The sequence below is a fragment of the Orycteropus afer genome, unplaced genomic scaffold (genome assembly GCF_000298275.1).
Source record: "Orycteropus afer afer isolate SDZICR_OR568_19922 unplaced genomic scaffold, OryAfe1.0 scaffold00019, whole genome shotgun sequence".
Lineage (NCBI taxonomy): Eukaryota > Metazoa > Chordata > Mammalia > Tubulidentata > Orycteropodidae > Orycteropus > Orycteropus afer.
In genome coordinates this window covers 13,914,174-13,928,991 of record NW_006921606.1, presented here as the reverse complement: position 1 = coordinate 13,928,991, position 14,818 = coordinate 13,914,174, and positions in this window count along the sequence as shown.

Here is a 14,818-nt window from a genome sequence, read left to right as displayed (position 1 = left end):
TTCATTTATTTTGTCATTTTGTTCTTGTATTTTCTTCCAAAATTCTTCTAAGGTTTTTTCTGTGTTTTCTTTGGTCTCTCTCTCAATCCTTTGAAAATACCTAAATACAATTCTTTTGAATTCCTTATCAGAGAGTTCCAATGCTGCTTCTTCCTCAGGGATGTGTTCTGGGTCTATCCTCTTCCCTTGTTTCTACCACTTTATCTTGCTTCTTTGTGTGGATTGTGATGGTCTGTTGTCTCTGAGGCATCATGGTATTGTATTGAGATCTCTATTAATTGTTTGTGAAGAGCAACCAAAAGTGATTCAGGCTCTTCTTGGTGGTATTTTATCAATGGCACATTGATGGAGAAGGAGGTGCTGGCTCTTGCTCAGTAAGTGAAGTTGTAGGAGGTGTGGGAGTACTTGTATCTTATGGGGACTGTTACTGTCTCCCACTCAGGCAAAAATTATAATTGAATAACTATCAAAAAAACTAAAAGCACATGGACAAAAAATACACCATGAAATCACACAGGAACAGTAAACCAGAAAAAGAAAAAGGGGAGAAAATAAGAATTAAACAGGAAAACCTGCAATATCTGGAGATAGGGCACTAAGAGAAAACCAGTAGAGAAGGAGAATAGTGAATAAAAAAATGGGAAAAATGCAAAAATGCAAAAAAAAAAAAAAAAATTAAGAATGGGTTTAACCACGAGAGAAAAAAAAAAAAAGGAAAATAAGAGAAAGAAAAATAACTTTATCAGGAACTGGGAAAAGAAAAAAAAAATAGGTGTAAACTAGGACCTTTTCAGTCGTGCAGGTCCAGAAAGTTCTTGGGGTTAATGGAATGTAGAACCTCTTCTTAAGCCCCTGGAATCTGTTAGAGCGCTGTCTCTTTAGGTTGTCTCTAGCAGCTAGTTACATGTTGATTTGTTTTGTCATGGCTTTATGGTTTAATATTTTGAAAAGGTGAAGCTGGTGTATTTTATTTTATTTTTGATTCAAGTGTGTTGGGTCGCTCTGCTGTTTTCTTTGTGACAGTGGAATCACTTTGTGGAATGTGGATATGTGTTTCTGTTTGTCGTAGAGAGGTTTAGAGTTTGAAGCAGGAGGTTTTATGTTAATTGGCTGAATATGGTTTCTTCTATTGAATGAGTGAAGTTATTGGTGGAGAAGATGGAAGCAGAAGAAGGAAAGCTTGGTGTTGCTAGGTTCGGTTTCTAGGGCTCTGCACAGGCTATTATTGATGACGTAGTTATTTACAAGACCGTGGCTCAACCTCAGGAAAGATTCCTATCATTAGGGAGTTGCAACTGTCATCCAGGCTCAGGCACAGTCAAAGACCCTGCTTCCGAGGCCCCACAGTGCCAAAGAGCTGATCCAAGGCAAATTCCTGGGACCGCACCCAGACGCGGCTTCCTCTCTCTCCCTGCCCCATCTGCCCACGGTGCTGATGCAATCCTGCCAGATCGCTAATGGCTGGCTCTGGGGATTTTCTGTGATACCACCTGCCTGCAGTGCCAAAGATGAGTGCAATTTCATCTGTGTTGGAGTTGGGGTAGTACCTGCTAGTGAACTGTGGTCCCAATATCCGTGACAAAGATAAGCATATCTCCCAGGCTGACCCAAGCTCACTCAGTGACCCACTGAAAGGGGAGGGAGCTCACCTTCCTGGGGCAACAGTGTGCTCTCCACTTGAATCTCAGCCCTGGTGTGCATGCCCACCTGCACCCAGATGACCCAAATTACTGACAAAATCAGGTGCAGAACCCTGGGGGTGCCTGCTGGAATATTGGAGTGGTTGCTGGTATGCTGATATAAGGTGTCTTCTTTCTTGGCTCAGGGATCTCAGGTGGCTGTCATTGCCCACCAGTCAGTGACTGCCTCTGGGTAGTTTCCTATGGCCTCTCTCAGCTGCCCTTCCATCCTCCGCAAGGTAGCTCTTTTTAAATAATCTCCCTGTGCCTTTCCTCTAATTCTGCTCTTCTGTGTTTGGTGCACTCTGATTCAGTGAGCTGTTCAGAGCACCAAAATCCCTAATTCAAACTGCTGTACCTGGTTTTTCAAGCACTTAGATGCTAGAGGGAAATAGCATGGTGCTTACTGATAATACTCCATTTTGAATCTCTCCCTACTGTTTTATTCTTACCAGACACCTAAATATGAGATGCAATAGTCAGAAATCTTTTGTGTAGCACAAGTCATAGGCAAACAGTTCCCTCTGTGTCACGATGGTAGTAGCATGGACATCTACCTTCTGGGTGCCACTAACCCTCCTCCCCAACTCCACCTCTAAGGAATACCTTCTTGTAGTTTATTTTGAAAGTCAGTTTTCCAAATCTTATCTTGGGTTCTTGCAAGATTGTCTTATTTACCTAGTACCCCTATAACACAAATAATCATGAGTGCATAACTTTAAAGCACAGAAATTTATTTTCTCATAGTTCAGGAGGCAAGAAGTGTGAATTCAGGGCATAGCACTAAGGGGATGGACTTCTTTTTCTATTTCACCTTATAGAGGCTGCCACTAGGAGGTCTGGTGGTGTAGTGCCTAAGGCATTTGACTGCTATCCAGAAGGCTGGTGGTTCAAATCCACCAGCCACTCGGAGGAAAGAAGGCTGGGTGATCTACTTCTGTAGTAATACCGCCTTGGAAACCCAAGGAGGGGTTGCTATGAGTTGGATCTGACTTGACATCAGTGAGTTTGTTTTTTTGGTTTTGGAGCTGCCACTAATCCTTGTAGGTACTTCTGTCTTCAATATCTGTCTGCCTTCCTTTTCCCCCTATATGTATCTTTGTGTCCATTCTGGTCTTTTTATAATTCAGAATAGACCAGGTTAAGTATCCACCCTTCACTGGTATGAGTTCATTTACATAAAAAAGGAAAATCCTATTTACAAACAAGGTCATATGTACAGGTGCAAGAGCCAGGATTTCAACATGTATTTGGAGGGGATGTAATTCAATCTATACCAAAGCTTAAAAGAGAGCTCCATTAATTCAAGCAATATCTCAAGTCTTCACAGACTTCTGTTTACTGCAATTTATATAGTTGGTAGGTCACTGGTATACTTTGACAATTCTTAAAAGAATTATTACATCAAACTGAGTATTTCAAGTGTCTTTTGCATGTTAGCAAGGGCTCAGATCCATCATATAGTACAATGAGCTCTAAATGAGAATCTATATGATAATTTTCCCTCTGGTCTCAATATCTAGAAAAATTTTCCTGAGCACCTTATTTGATTTTATCATCTGGCCTATTATTTGGTAACTCCTCATTCCTTCTTTGCTTTGATCACTGGGAAGGAAACGTGGAAACAAAAATTAGTTTTCCTTCCAGCAACCTGGTGCAAGATGGAAGATATCCTTTTTTTGCTAATTTTGTCCTGGCTTAACTTTTTTCCCTATCCACTTTGTTCCTTTACCAGGAGCTTCTCAATTACTTGATTTTATCCTGTATTTACACACACACATCCATTAACATGAGTTGGTTAAGCACTCAACTACTAGCCAAAAGGTTGGAGGTTCAAATCCACCCAGAAGCTCCTCAAAGACAGGCCTGATAGCCTGCTTCTGAAAGGTCACAGCCTTGAAAACTTAATGGAGATGTTCTACTCTGCACATCCAGAGTCATCACAATTTGCAATCAACTTGACAGCAGTGAACAAAATCACACATAAACAAACACCCATGTATAATACTAATAATCATTAACCAGAGTAGAATAGGGTGACAAATAAATAAATCAAGATATACCATGTATGTACCCATGTGTATGTACCTGTGTGTGTGTTTACATGTGTGTAAAATAATTGGGCTTTGTGTATTGTTATGATGCTGGAGAAGGATCCTGGGTGACTCAAGTGGTTTGTAATTAGTGGCTGACCTGATGATTAGCTCTTTGAGCCCACTCAGAGGCTCCATGGAAGAAAGGCTTGACAAACTACTTCTGTAAAGATTACAGCCACAGAAATTCTATGAAGCAGTTCAACTGTTAGCAGTCCAATTGTTAGCAGGCAACTAACAATAATAACAATAATGCTGGCAGCTATGTCACCAGTATTTCAAATATCAGCATCCCCATGGTGGACACATTTCAGTGGAGCTTCCAGACTTAGACAGACTAGAAGGCTAAGGAATCTACTTACAAAAATTAGCCAATGGAAACACGATTGATCACCAAATATTGTGTGAGGCTTAATTAGCTTATTTTAGTTGTGTTATCAGGAGAGACTGACTGATCACTGGAAAAGGATATCATGTTTGGTAAAGTGGAGGCACAGGACTCAAACAGACCAACAAGCATGAAAAGGCCGTAAGACTGGGCACCATTTCATTCTGTTACACATAGTCACCATAAATTGGAGCTGACTCAAAGTAACAACTGGAGAGATCAGACTTACTTGAAAAACTTCCATGTTAAATTCCCTGGTAGTTTTATCAGTGGCATCATTTCTGTTATGCCCATTCTGGAAAATGTTTTCCAGATATTTCCTTTGTTATCACTTTCCAAGGAAACTTCAAAATGGTATTCCATTCTATGTAACTGCCTAGGCACTGCAAAAGCAGGGTGCATGAAAGAGTCCGAGTCTCAGTCCGTGCTAGCAGGAAAGAAAGTGTTATTGGTCAGTGTTGTCTGCAGTGGAAATAGGAGGTGAGGGAGGGAACTCGTAGGAAACACATTCACTACTTCTACTTAGCTGTGGTATTCTCTGAAAAGAATTTTCTTACTCTTATTTAATCTGTTACCTAAAAAAGAAACCAATTGCTTTGACTTTGGCAAAGATATATTTGACCATCAAAATGATTTCTAAATCCTCATTAGTTTCTACAGTTATTCCTCCATTCACTGTCAAAATCAACTAAGGAAATAGTCTTTCGCTTGACATCATTTTAATTCTCTTAGCATGTTAATCTTCGGTTGCCCAAAAGGTTTAGAATATCACTAAAATACCTCCCTGTTGATTCCCGCACGGGTTTTTCACACAGAGAAGAATGAATTATATGTAGGCATGTTTCTGAACATGCTGGTGTAAAAACAGGGATTAAATTTTACTCACCACACTTCTAAGTAAATTTCACAGATGTTTTATGTGAATTAAGGATTGTAAAGCACTTAGAACAAAAGAGCAAGTACAGTGATTACCTTAAATTCAGTTTTAATGCCAGGCAAGTTATCACATCTGTTACCAAATGGAATTTCAAATTAACAAATCTCTACAACCTGTTCACATCATTAAATAGATCTCTGATATTTAAATGTCTGAATTGTAAAAATTTCAAGTGATACGCACCAAGCAAACTTATTGCCATCGAGTCAATTCTGACTCATAGTGACTCTATAGTACAGAGTAGAACTGTTCTACACAGTTTCCAAGGCTGTAAATCTTTACAGAAGCAGACTATCTTGTCTTTCTCCCACAGAGTGTTTGCTGGTTTCAAACCAGTGACCTTTTGGTTAAGAACAGACTGCCTTAACTGCTGCACCACCAGAGCTTCTCTCGAGTGATACAGCCATCAAGTTGATTCTGCTTATAGGGACCCCTGGTGGGTTTCCAATGCTGTAAATCTTTAAGGAAGGAGAATGCCTCATCTTTCCTCCATAGAGCAGCTGGTGAGTTTGAACCTTTTGGTTAATAGCCAAATGTCTCAACCACTATACCATTAGAGTTCCTTTTGATAGGCATGTGCTAATTTGTGTTGATACTTAATGAAACTTCTATATTGGGAGGAAAGTCTTTGTATAAGACAAATTATTTTCCAGAATCACAACCTGGACCTCAGAGTGATTTTAATATTTCAGTTCAGTGCCCAAAAAATAATTTGTCCACTGCCATTTCACATAAAATTATTGTATCATCACAGAGAATTCATATGCAAAACCTGTTCTAAATCCAAAATCTAAATATATATATAATAAAACTAGAATGCAGCAAGGTGGTAATAATTTCCTGTGGAATAGTTTTATTTCTGGAATTTAGAAGCATTACTTTATCCATATACACCTCACATATATTCCCTAAAAGGTATAAAATGAAATAGATTGAGATAGATTAAGCTAATTAATGGATATGAACTGGCCTTTCACCCCAACAATGGTAGACAAGTTCAATCTAAGAACTTAAATCAAGGTTTGCTGTTCTAAGCCCTAGTAGACATCAATTCACATCATATAATTTGGCAGAGGTGGCCCAGAAATGAACTTGCCATGGATTTGACCCTCCCAGTCATAGATGGGAAAGAAAATAAGAGCACACACACAAGTATGGATGAGCATGCATGAGCATGTGTGCATGTGTACACATACACATATTTTAGAGCACTGAAGCAGCCTGAATTTTGTGGATAAGATAGAGGGTTCCATTTGAATGGTTCTATTAAAGTTATTAGTTACCAGTGAAAATCATAAAATAGCATTGTTGTTCATCACCATGCCCTTTGTTGACTAAGAGAAAAATTCCCATTTAAACCCAAATAATCTATGTTTTTACATCTTCAATTAAGCCTACTGGAGCCAGTCCTGAAAAACAAGTAGAATTTTAGGGATACAAGCATTATCAACTAAGTGTTGATATGTGTTCCTCTGAAGCTGAGGACAAAAATTCATAAAGGAAAAACATTCCCCAAACAATACATTAAAAAAAAAAAAAAAATAGGGAAGGAAGTAGGACTTCAACATGGCGGCTGCAGTACTGGTGGTGTCTACGGTGACGACCTGGCCTGGGGCGGGCAGAGTTGGAGGTGGTGGTGTTCACTCTCCCTAGGGGCTATCTGGAACTCAGTGAGAACCCAGCCTATGCGGCCGGCCAGTGCCAGCATCTTCTGGCTTCTGGGACGGTGGTGGTAGCAGTGTTCAGACTTCCAATAAGATGGAGGAATAGGCAGACAAGTGACCCAGACCCTCTTCAACAAAGAAAAGAAAAACCAAGTGACAGAAGTACAGAAGATAATAATCTTGGAACTCTGAGCTTTTAAAGGAACTATACAGAAGTGGATTAGGCACCAACTAGTGGAGAAACCTGAACAAAAACAGTGAGTACATAGATGGTAGGAGCTGCAGACTGTCAGTTACTCTGACAAGACAAACAGCCTGAATATTTCCAAGTAGTGTTGCAACCTGAGAACTGACGTAAAGTTCAGTCCCAGTCACCAGGGGCTGCAGTGACAACTGCTCTGGTGGCCTATGAGTAGGAAGGGAAACAGTAAGGAGGGAGACAACCTGAGCTGTGAACTTTATGCTGTCCAGAGGGTGCAGCCATTTTGAATGTTTACAAGCAGTGGCCATTTTGGATAATTAAAGTGACCGAGGGTGCAGCCATTTTGAATGTTTACAAACGGCAACCATTTTGGATTTTAAAGTGATAGCATTCTCATTTGGATTCCAGGGACCTAAGAACAGGCTTGGGTTGCCAGGGTCATCAAGGACATACCCCAGAGGCTGACAAAGGAAAGGAGACAGGTGATGAGTGTATAAGTGCTGTCAACTAGTGAATAGAAGAGCACAGCACAGTACCCTGCCTGTATAGATAACATACAAAGAAAACAAAAATTGTGGGCAAGTCACTCCAACATATGATCACCAATTAAATATAAACACAAAAAAGTCACAGTGCCTCAGAGACAACAGAGCATCACAGTCCACACAAAGAAGCAAGATAAAGCAGGAAAAACAAGAGACCAGTATACAGACCCAAAACACATCCCTGAGGAAGATGTAGCATTGGAACTCCCTGATAAGGAGTTCAATTCTTTTGATAAGGAATTCAAAAGAATTATATTTAGGTGTCTTCAAAGGATTGAGAGACAGACCAAGGAAAACACAGACAAAACCCTAGAAGAATTTTGGAAGAAAATACAAGAACAAAATGACAAAATAAATGAAAAATTAGAAAAGATTCTAAATCTACAGATAGAAATCCAGAAGATTAATACTAAATTTTCAGAAATAGATAACACATTGAAAGGGCAAAGAAGTAGAATTGATGCAATGGAAGACAGAATTAATGAGATTGAAGACAAATACCTGAATACTTCTTTGGAAAGGGATCAATCAGAAAAAAAGATCAAAACAAAATGAAGAAAGCCTAAGGTTCATGTGGGATACCATCAAAAGGAATAACCTACTTGTCATTGGCATTCCAGAACAGGAAGAGAAAAATGAAACCACTGAGAAAATTGCCCAAGATTTGTTGGAGGAGAATTTCCCTGATATGATGAAAGATGAGAATATATCCATTCAGGAAGTCCAACAAACCCTAAACAGGATAGACCCCAAAAGAAAAACACCAAGATATATCATCATCAAGCTCACCAAAACCAAAGACAAAGAAAGAATCATGAGAGCAGCACAGGAAAAACGAAAAGTTACCTGCAAGGGGCAATCAATAAGACTAAGCTTGGATTTCTTGACAGAAACCATGCAGGAGAAAAGACAGTGGGATGGTATATATAAAACCCTGGAAGAGAAAAATTTCCAACCAAGAATTATGTACCCAGCAAAATTGTCCCTCAAATATGATGGTGAAATTAGGACATTTCCAGATAAGCAGAAATTAAGGGAGTTTACTAAAATCAGACCAAACTTACATGAGATGCTAAAGGAAGCCCTTTGGAAAGAGAAGTAACAATAGCCAACAACAACTGACCATTAACACACATGATGATATAACCCAGAAACCAACCCAGCTATGCAAGTATAAAAAGTAAATAAGCCTACAAGATTGTAAACAGGGAGCTAGAGACACCAACTGACAAATGAGGACAACTACAAACCAAAAAGAGGTAAAAAAAAAATCTATGTCATTACAGAACTTCTAGATGGTAGAGAAGTCAAGAGAACTTGTAATTGTTAGAACGGACTGTTCTAAACTTGGAAAGAAAACTATAAATCACAAGGTAACCTCTAAGAAAAATGATAAACCTTCACATCAAAATAAAAAATATTTTTTATATTTATGCCAACATAAATATTCAGCAAATACTAAAACAATAGCAATGAAGGAAGTGATAACATGATTCATAAACAAAATGAGCTCAGCATAGAAAATTATATGGAACAAAGAAATCGACCCAGTGAAAAAGCACATGACAAAAATGACAGCAACAAATTCATATTTGCTGATAATTACATATCTGTCAAAGGACTTATCTCTAAGATTGATGGAAAACTCCAATGCCTCAACACCAAAGGAATTAACAATTCAATTGAAAAATGAGCAGAAGACATGAATAGACACTTCACCAAGGAGAATATTCAGGTGGTCAGCTAATACATGAAAAGATGCTCACACTCATTGGCCATCAGAGAGATATAAATCAAAACAGCAATGAGATATACCATCTCACCCCAGCACTGATGGCAAGGTTCAATAAGACAGAAAATAACAAATGTTGGTGGGGATTTGGAGAGATTGGGACTCTCATACACTGCTTGTGTGACTGTGAAGTGACACAATCACTGTGGAAATCAATGTGGTGATTCCTTAGGAAGTTGGAATTGGAGATACCATTTGACCCAGCAATCTCATTACTAGGTATATATCCTAGACAGGTGAGAGCCAAGAGCCAAGATAGGAACAGATAACTGCACACTCATGTTCATCACAGAACTATTTACAATAGCAAAAAGATGGAAACAACCTACGTGCCCATCAGCGGAAGAGTGGATGACCAAACTATGATACATACACATACTGGAATGCTATGCAGCACTAAAGAATAATGTAGAGTCTGCAAAACACTGCAAAATATGGATGAACTTGGAGGACATTATGCTGAGTGAAATAAGTTAATCACAGAAGGACAAATATACTATTAGTTCATTGTTGCCGAGGGTCGAGGAAAGGTTTATATGGAGGGAAACTTTCTTTGTTGGTTGCCAGGGGTGGGAGAGGAGGGGAGGGAACACTGCAAAAAAAAAAAAAAAAAAAAGCATTGACCCATGTCACTTTAGTTTTGTGTGTTTCACTGTTGTTGTTATGTGCCGTGGAGTCGGCCCGGACTCATAGCGACCCCTCCTTGGGTTTCCGAGGCAGTATCACTACGGAAGTAGGATTGCCCAACCTTCCTTCCGAGGAGTGGCTGGTGGGTTTGAACCGCCAGCCTTCTGGTTAGCAGTCAAGTGCTTTAGCCACTATGCTACCAGAGCTCCTGTGTTTCACTGTACATAAATTATATTTCAATAAAATGCATTAAAAAATGCTTCTATTGTCTTTTCAAACTCCAATAATTCTTTGCAAAACAGTGTAAATGTGTGTGTATATAATTTATACACTAGCATATATTCTGGACTGCTTCTTTGCAAGTCTCCCACTTTCTCTCCGAAAGCAATCATGGAAAGCAGCCTCAGTGGTCAGACCCACCAACCAGCCCAGGACAGAAGGTCACCGAATAGCTCCCTGCCAATTGACAACCACAGGCTTGGGGCAACGGGTCAGCCAGCTAGCATGGGCGCCAAGCTGGTTTGAATCAGAAAGCTGTGAATGACAGAGGGGCGGATGGATTTCAGGGAAGCCTTCTGTCACAGTGGCCATGCTAGCATGCTGAAGCACCGCTAGGGGCCTTGGAGAATACTATCGCTGTTACTGAATATTTTGTACATTTGGCAGTAAGAATATTATTTTACTGTTAATGCAATTTTCTCAGTGTTTCGTGGCTGAAATATACAGTACAACCTTTTTTTAAAGGTCACATATCCAAATAAACCCACAAAAAACTGAAAAAAATGCAATTTTCTAAAAGCAAAATATTCTTTTGTTAAAAAACGAAGGAAAAAAAAAAAAGACCAAATAACATGAAGTTTATCTTAAGTATGGAAGAGTTTCAGTTAAAACACTTATGTGTCTAGAATAAAATTAAGGTGTTTTTTTCCCCCCAAAAAAAAATTCTAAGTGCAGATTTTGTGTAAATAAATGTTAGATTCCTTTAATGGAAATATCTAAATTTGGTGGTGGCAAGCCTCTGATTAGGAAACATTACAGTGGCTTCCTAAATGGTTTTGCTCAGGTAAACTCTGTCTAATCTGTGTATTTCTACTTTTAGTTCATTTGAAAATATGCTATTGGAAGTAAAAATAAATTGTTATCACAATATAAACATTTCTCATTAATAAATAATATAATCATTATATGCACGGAATGTTGGTTAAGCTTCCTTGGAGACAACTTTTTTGAGGAGATTTTCCTTAGACCTATAGCTGGTAACTAAATGATGTAGGAAGGGTAAAATGGAAATTGTTAGATGGTTTACTAAGTACATAGCTTTTAAAAAATTGAATTTGTGTACAGCAGTGGAATTTGGGAAATAAACTATAGTCCAATATATCGTAATTATCAGAAAATTAGAATGTAATTATACCTATATATACAGTTATATTTTTTTCTGATCTCTAATGGGGCCAAAATAAATCATCTTATTTTACAAGATTTTTTTTTTCTATTTTCCCACTTAGCAGCCACTATCTTTTTTTTTTTTTTTTAACCTTAGCACTCCACCTCATTATTTTTTCTCTCCTAAGCCTCAGTGAGATTTAAGCCAACTTTATGTGGTTTTTAAGAAAGAGAACAAGAAATATTACACTATAAAGATTTATAAAGCTCAATTATAAAGATTCTTTTTCCTCTAATGCATTGCTAAAAAGAGTTTTTGTACCAAAGTGTATTCTTGATTCATTCTGTTGAGAAAATTAGAAAGTTGAACATATTTATACCAGTCATGGGGAATGAGCATACAGTTAAATAGGTCATTTCCAATTTTAACAATTCCACCCCCAATTTCATTCAGCTTCTCTGACACAGAAACCCAATTTAACTTCTCCTGGGATGGGTGAAGCCCAGGAGCAGCAATTCCCCAGGTGGGGCCCATGCAACCTTGGGGTTTCTCCTTTACTTAAGGAGAGCTTCTCCAATGTGCCTGCTTCTCCCAGTAGATGTGGTGGCAGGACACTAGGGAAGGAAAAATTATTTAAAACATAAAGGGAAATTCACAAAATGTATTACCTGCTATGGATGAAGGAGACTGAAAAGATGTAAGTTGTTTAAAAAAAAATTAATAAAAAAGTGAGCTGAGAGCCTGGATTTGGACTCATCTATGTTCATTCATCTCTAAGAACATTTAGCATACCACCCACAAATTTATTTCCCTTATAAATTTTATATTGAGTAATTAAGCCCCAGGATTTCTTTGTAAAATGATTATTTTACAACTGGCAAGGATGCCAAAGACTGTTTCTTCTCATTAAAGAAAGTCAAAGAATTTCTTCATTGTTGACTTCAGCTTACAGAGGCTAAGGCTGAATTAAATATGTTTTGCCTTCTCTTAACCAAAAACCGTAAAATCCCCAAAACTTCTTGCCAAGTTTCTCCACATTGCTCTCTTGAATCATCTTTAACTGCCCACACAATTTGTTAGAGTTGCACAGGGAGGGAATAAGGTAGGTAGTAAAAGCCTTTCAAGAAATAACAATAGTAACTGATCTAGAGGGAGATAGCAGAGTAAATTGGGTCATTGACCTTGAACCTCTAAAGGCCCGAGGTTACAAGTGAAATGATCACAGAGGTTTTGCTTCAGAAATTAGCACTCACATTGATTCACTTTGACAGGGGAAGACGAGGATGCCAGTGACTAAATTAAATAGACTTAGATTGTTATGCCTGAATGGGACATCTGTTGAGAAAAACCTTTATTTTCATCCATCTTAACCTAATGAATATACAAGATTTTTGTTTTCTTTAATAATATATGATTTTAAAATAGTTTTGAGGTGCCATACAGGATATCAAGATAGCACAAGAGGCTAAAATTGCAGTGACTGCCCTGAATTGACAAAAATAGCTTTAAAATTATTTACAGTTGAATGCCAGTCCTAGTAGATGCATCCATGTATCACTAAAGCATACTTTTAAGGTCATATATTGTTTCTGCCCTCTCATTGTAAAACCTCTCCCCAGTATTTGGTAAACTGTTGCCATTAGTCTGATTGATGTTGTGAGTGTGTGGGATATAATGTCTCAAAAGGAAAATCTATTTTTAAAATGAAGTAAATCTATATCTAATAATGCTATTGCTGGCTTCTGCCAAGTCAGCCTCTGACTCATGGTGATCCAATGAACAACTGAAAAGAAGGCTGCTCATTTCTGTACCACTTTCATGATCCCCTGTATTTCAGACCATTGTGATCACTGGCTGATTTTCAGAAATAGAATGAGAGGGCTTTCTTTCTAGTTCTCCTTAGTCTAGAGGTTCTGCTTAAACCTATCCAGTGTCATAGCAATATATAAGTTTTCATTGACACATGGGTAGTAACTTAGCATGAGGTGCACTGGCAAGGAATTGAACCCAGTCTTCCACGTGAAAGGCGAGGGTTATACCAATGGACCATCAGTGCTCTCACATCTAATAATTAAAAACAAACAATCAAACAAAAAACAGTTTCCATTCAGTTGATTCCAACTCATGATGACACCATAACCTCATGTGTGTCAGAGCAGAACTATCTTCCATAGGGTTTTCAATGGCTGTGAGCAAATCTTTTGCTTATTAGCCAAGCACTTAACCATTTATTCCACGTAGGGATCCCATTATCTAAACATCACTTATTTATTTAGTATTCTGAAAGTTCCAAAAGTTGTGTAAAATACTTTACATTTATTATTTCAAGTGCTTTCCAAAGTATAGCATAAGATATTTTTAAGTGGTGCAAAGACAGAACAATGGATGGATCAAATTATATAGTTCTATAGCTGCTCCTTTTTCAATTACTTTTACTTCAAAATATTACATTTTATTAATTCCTTGATTAAGCATCATATCAATCAGAGTCAGAATTCAAAAGGCTATATTGTGAAAAAACATTTCCTTTCCACTTTGTGTTCAGTCATTCATTTCTCTACTTCTTATAAGAAGTTTCTAGAGATGATATATTTATGTAAAATAAATAGATGCCCCCCCCCCATTTTTACAAAAGAGCAAACATACTACATGCAGTCCTCACTTATTGATATGGTTAGGTTCTAAAAACCAGGTCATTATGTGAGTATCAGCGTTATGTGAAAATGGAGGATGAACACATCAGATCACAAAATGAAGGATGACTACATTATCATAATTATATCATTACAAAACTGCCCAACCATTGAGAATCATAATCAACCAAGCAGACACATAACCTTAATCATCACAGCCATCATAACTCTTGCCTCACATTTCAGTGTTTACTATTGCCAGATATACATTTTAAATGCACAAAATAGTCAGATGGTAGATTTTTTTATTATTTCATAAATGTGAAACAGTGGATAATGAGATCATCCATAAGTGAAGAGTAGCTGTGCTCATGGTTTTGTACTCAGTAATGCATATTTGAAATAATTTCACATAGTACATAAAGAGCTTTCTTAAGCTTTTTATTTAGCTGCATAACAATTCTTGTTTTCTTTCATCCTTAACTACATAAATGAAAAATCTCAATGTGTTGCCAGTATGTCTAAAATGGTTCCTTAAAACATTATAATCTCAAAACCTGTCCAGTCAAGATGGGAAGATGGTGTTGTACCTGTCATCCACACGTTAGTTTCCTCTAGCATCTTGGTGCCTGAAAAACTGGGTGCAGGAGTTTGAAACAGAAATTCTGGCACTCTGAACAGATCATTAAGATAGAGAATGCCAAACTCAAAAGAGTAGGATTAGAAAGGGGGGAGAGGTAGTGTAAATACCTGGAAAGAATAAAAATAGATGAAGCTACCCTGCAGAGTTCCAACCAGCCAGTGAGATAGGACACAAAAAGACTCCTTAGGGCAGTGGAGAGAACACAGCGGAGGACCTACAGCCACTCCA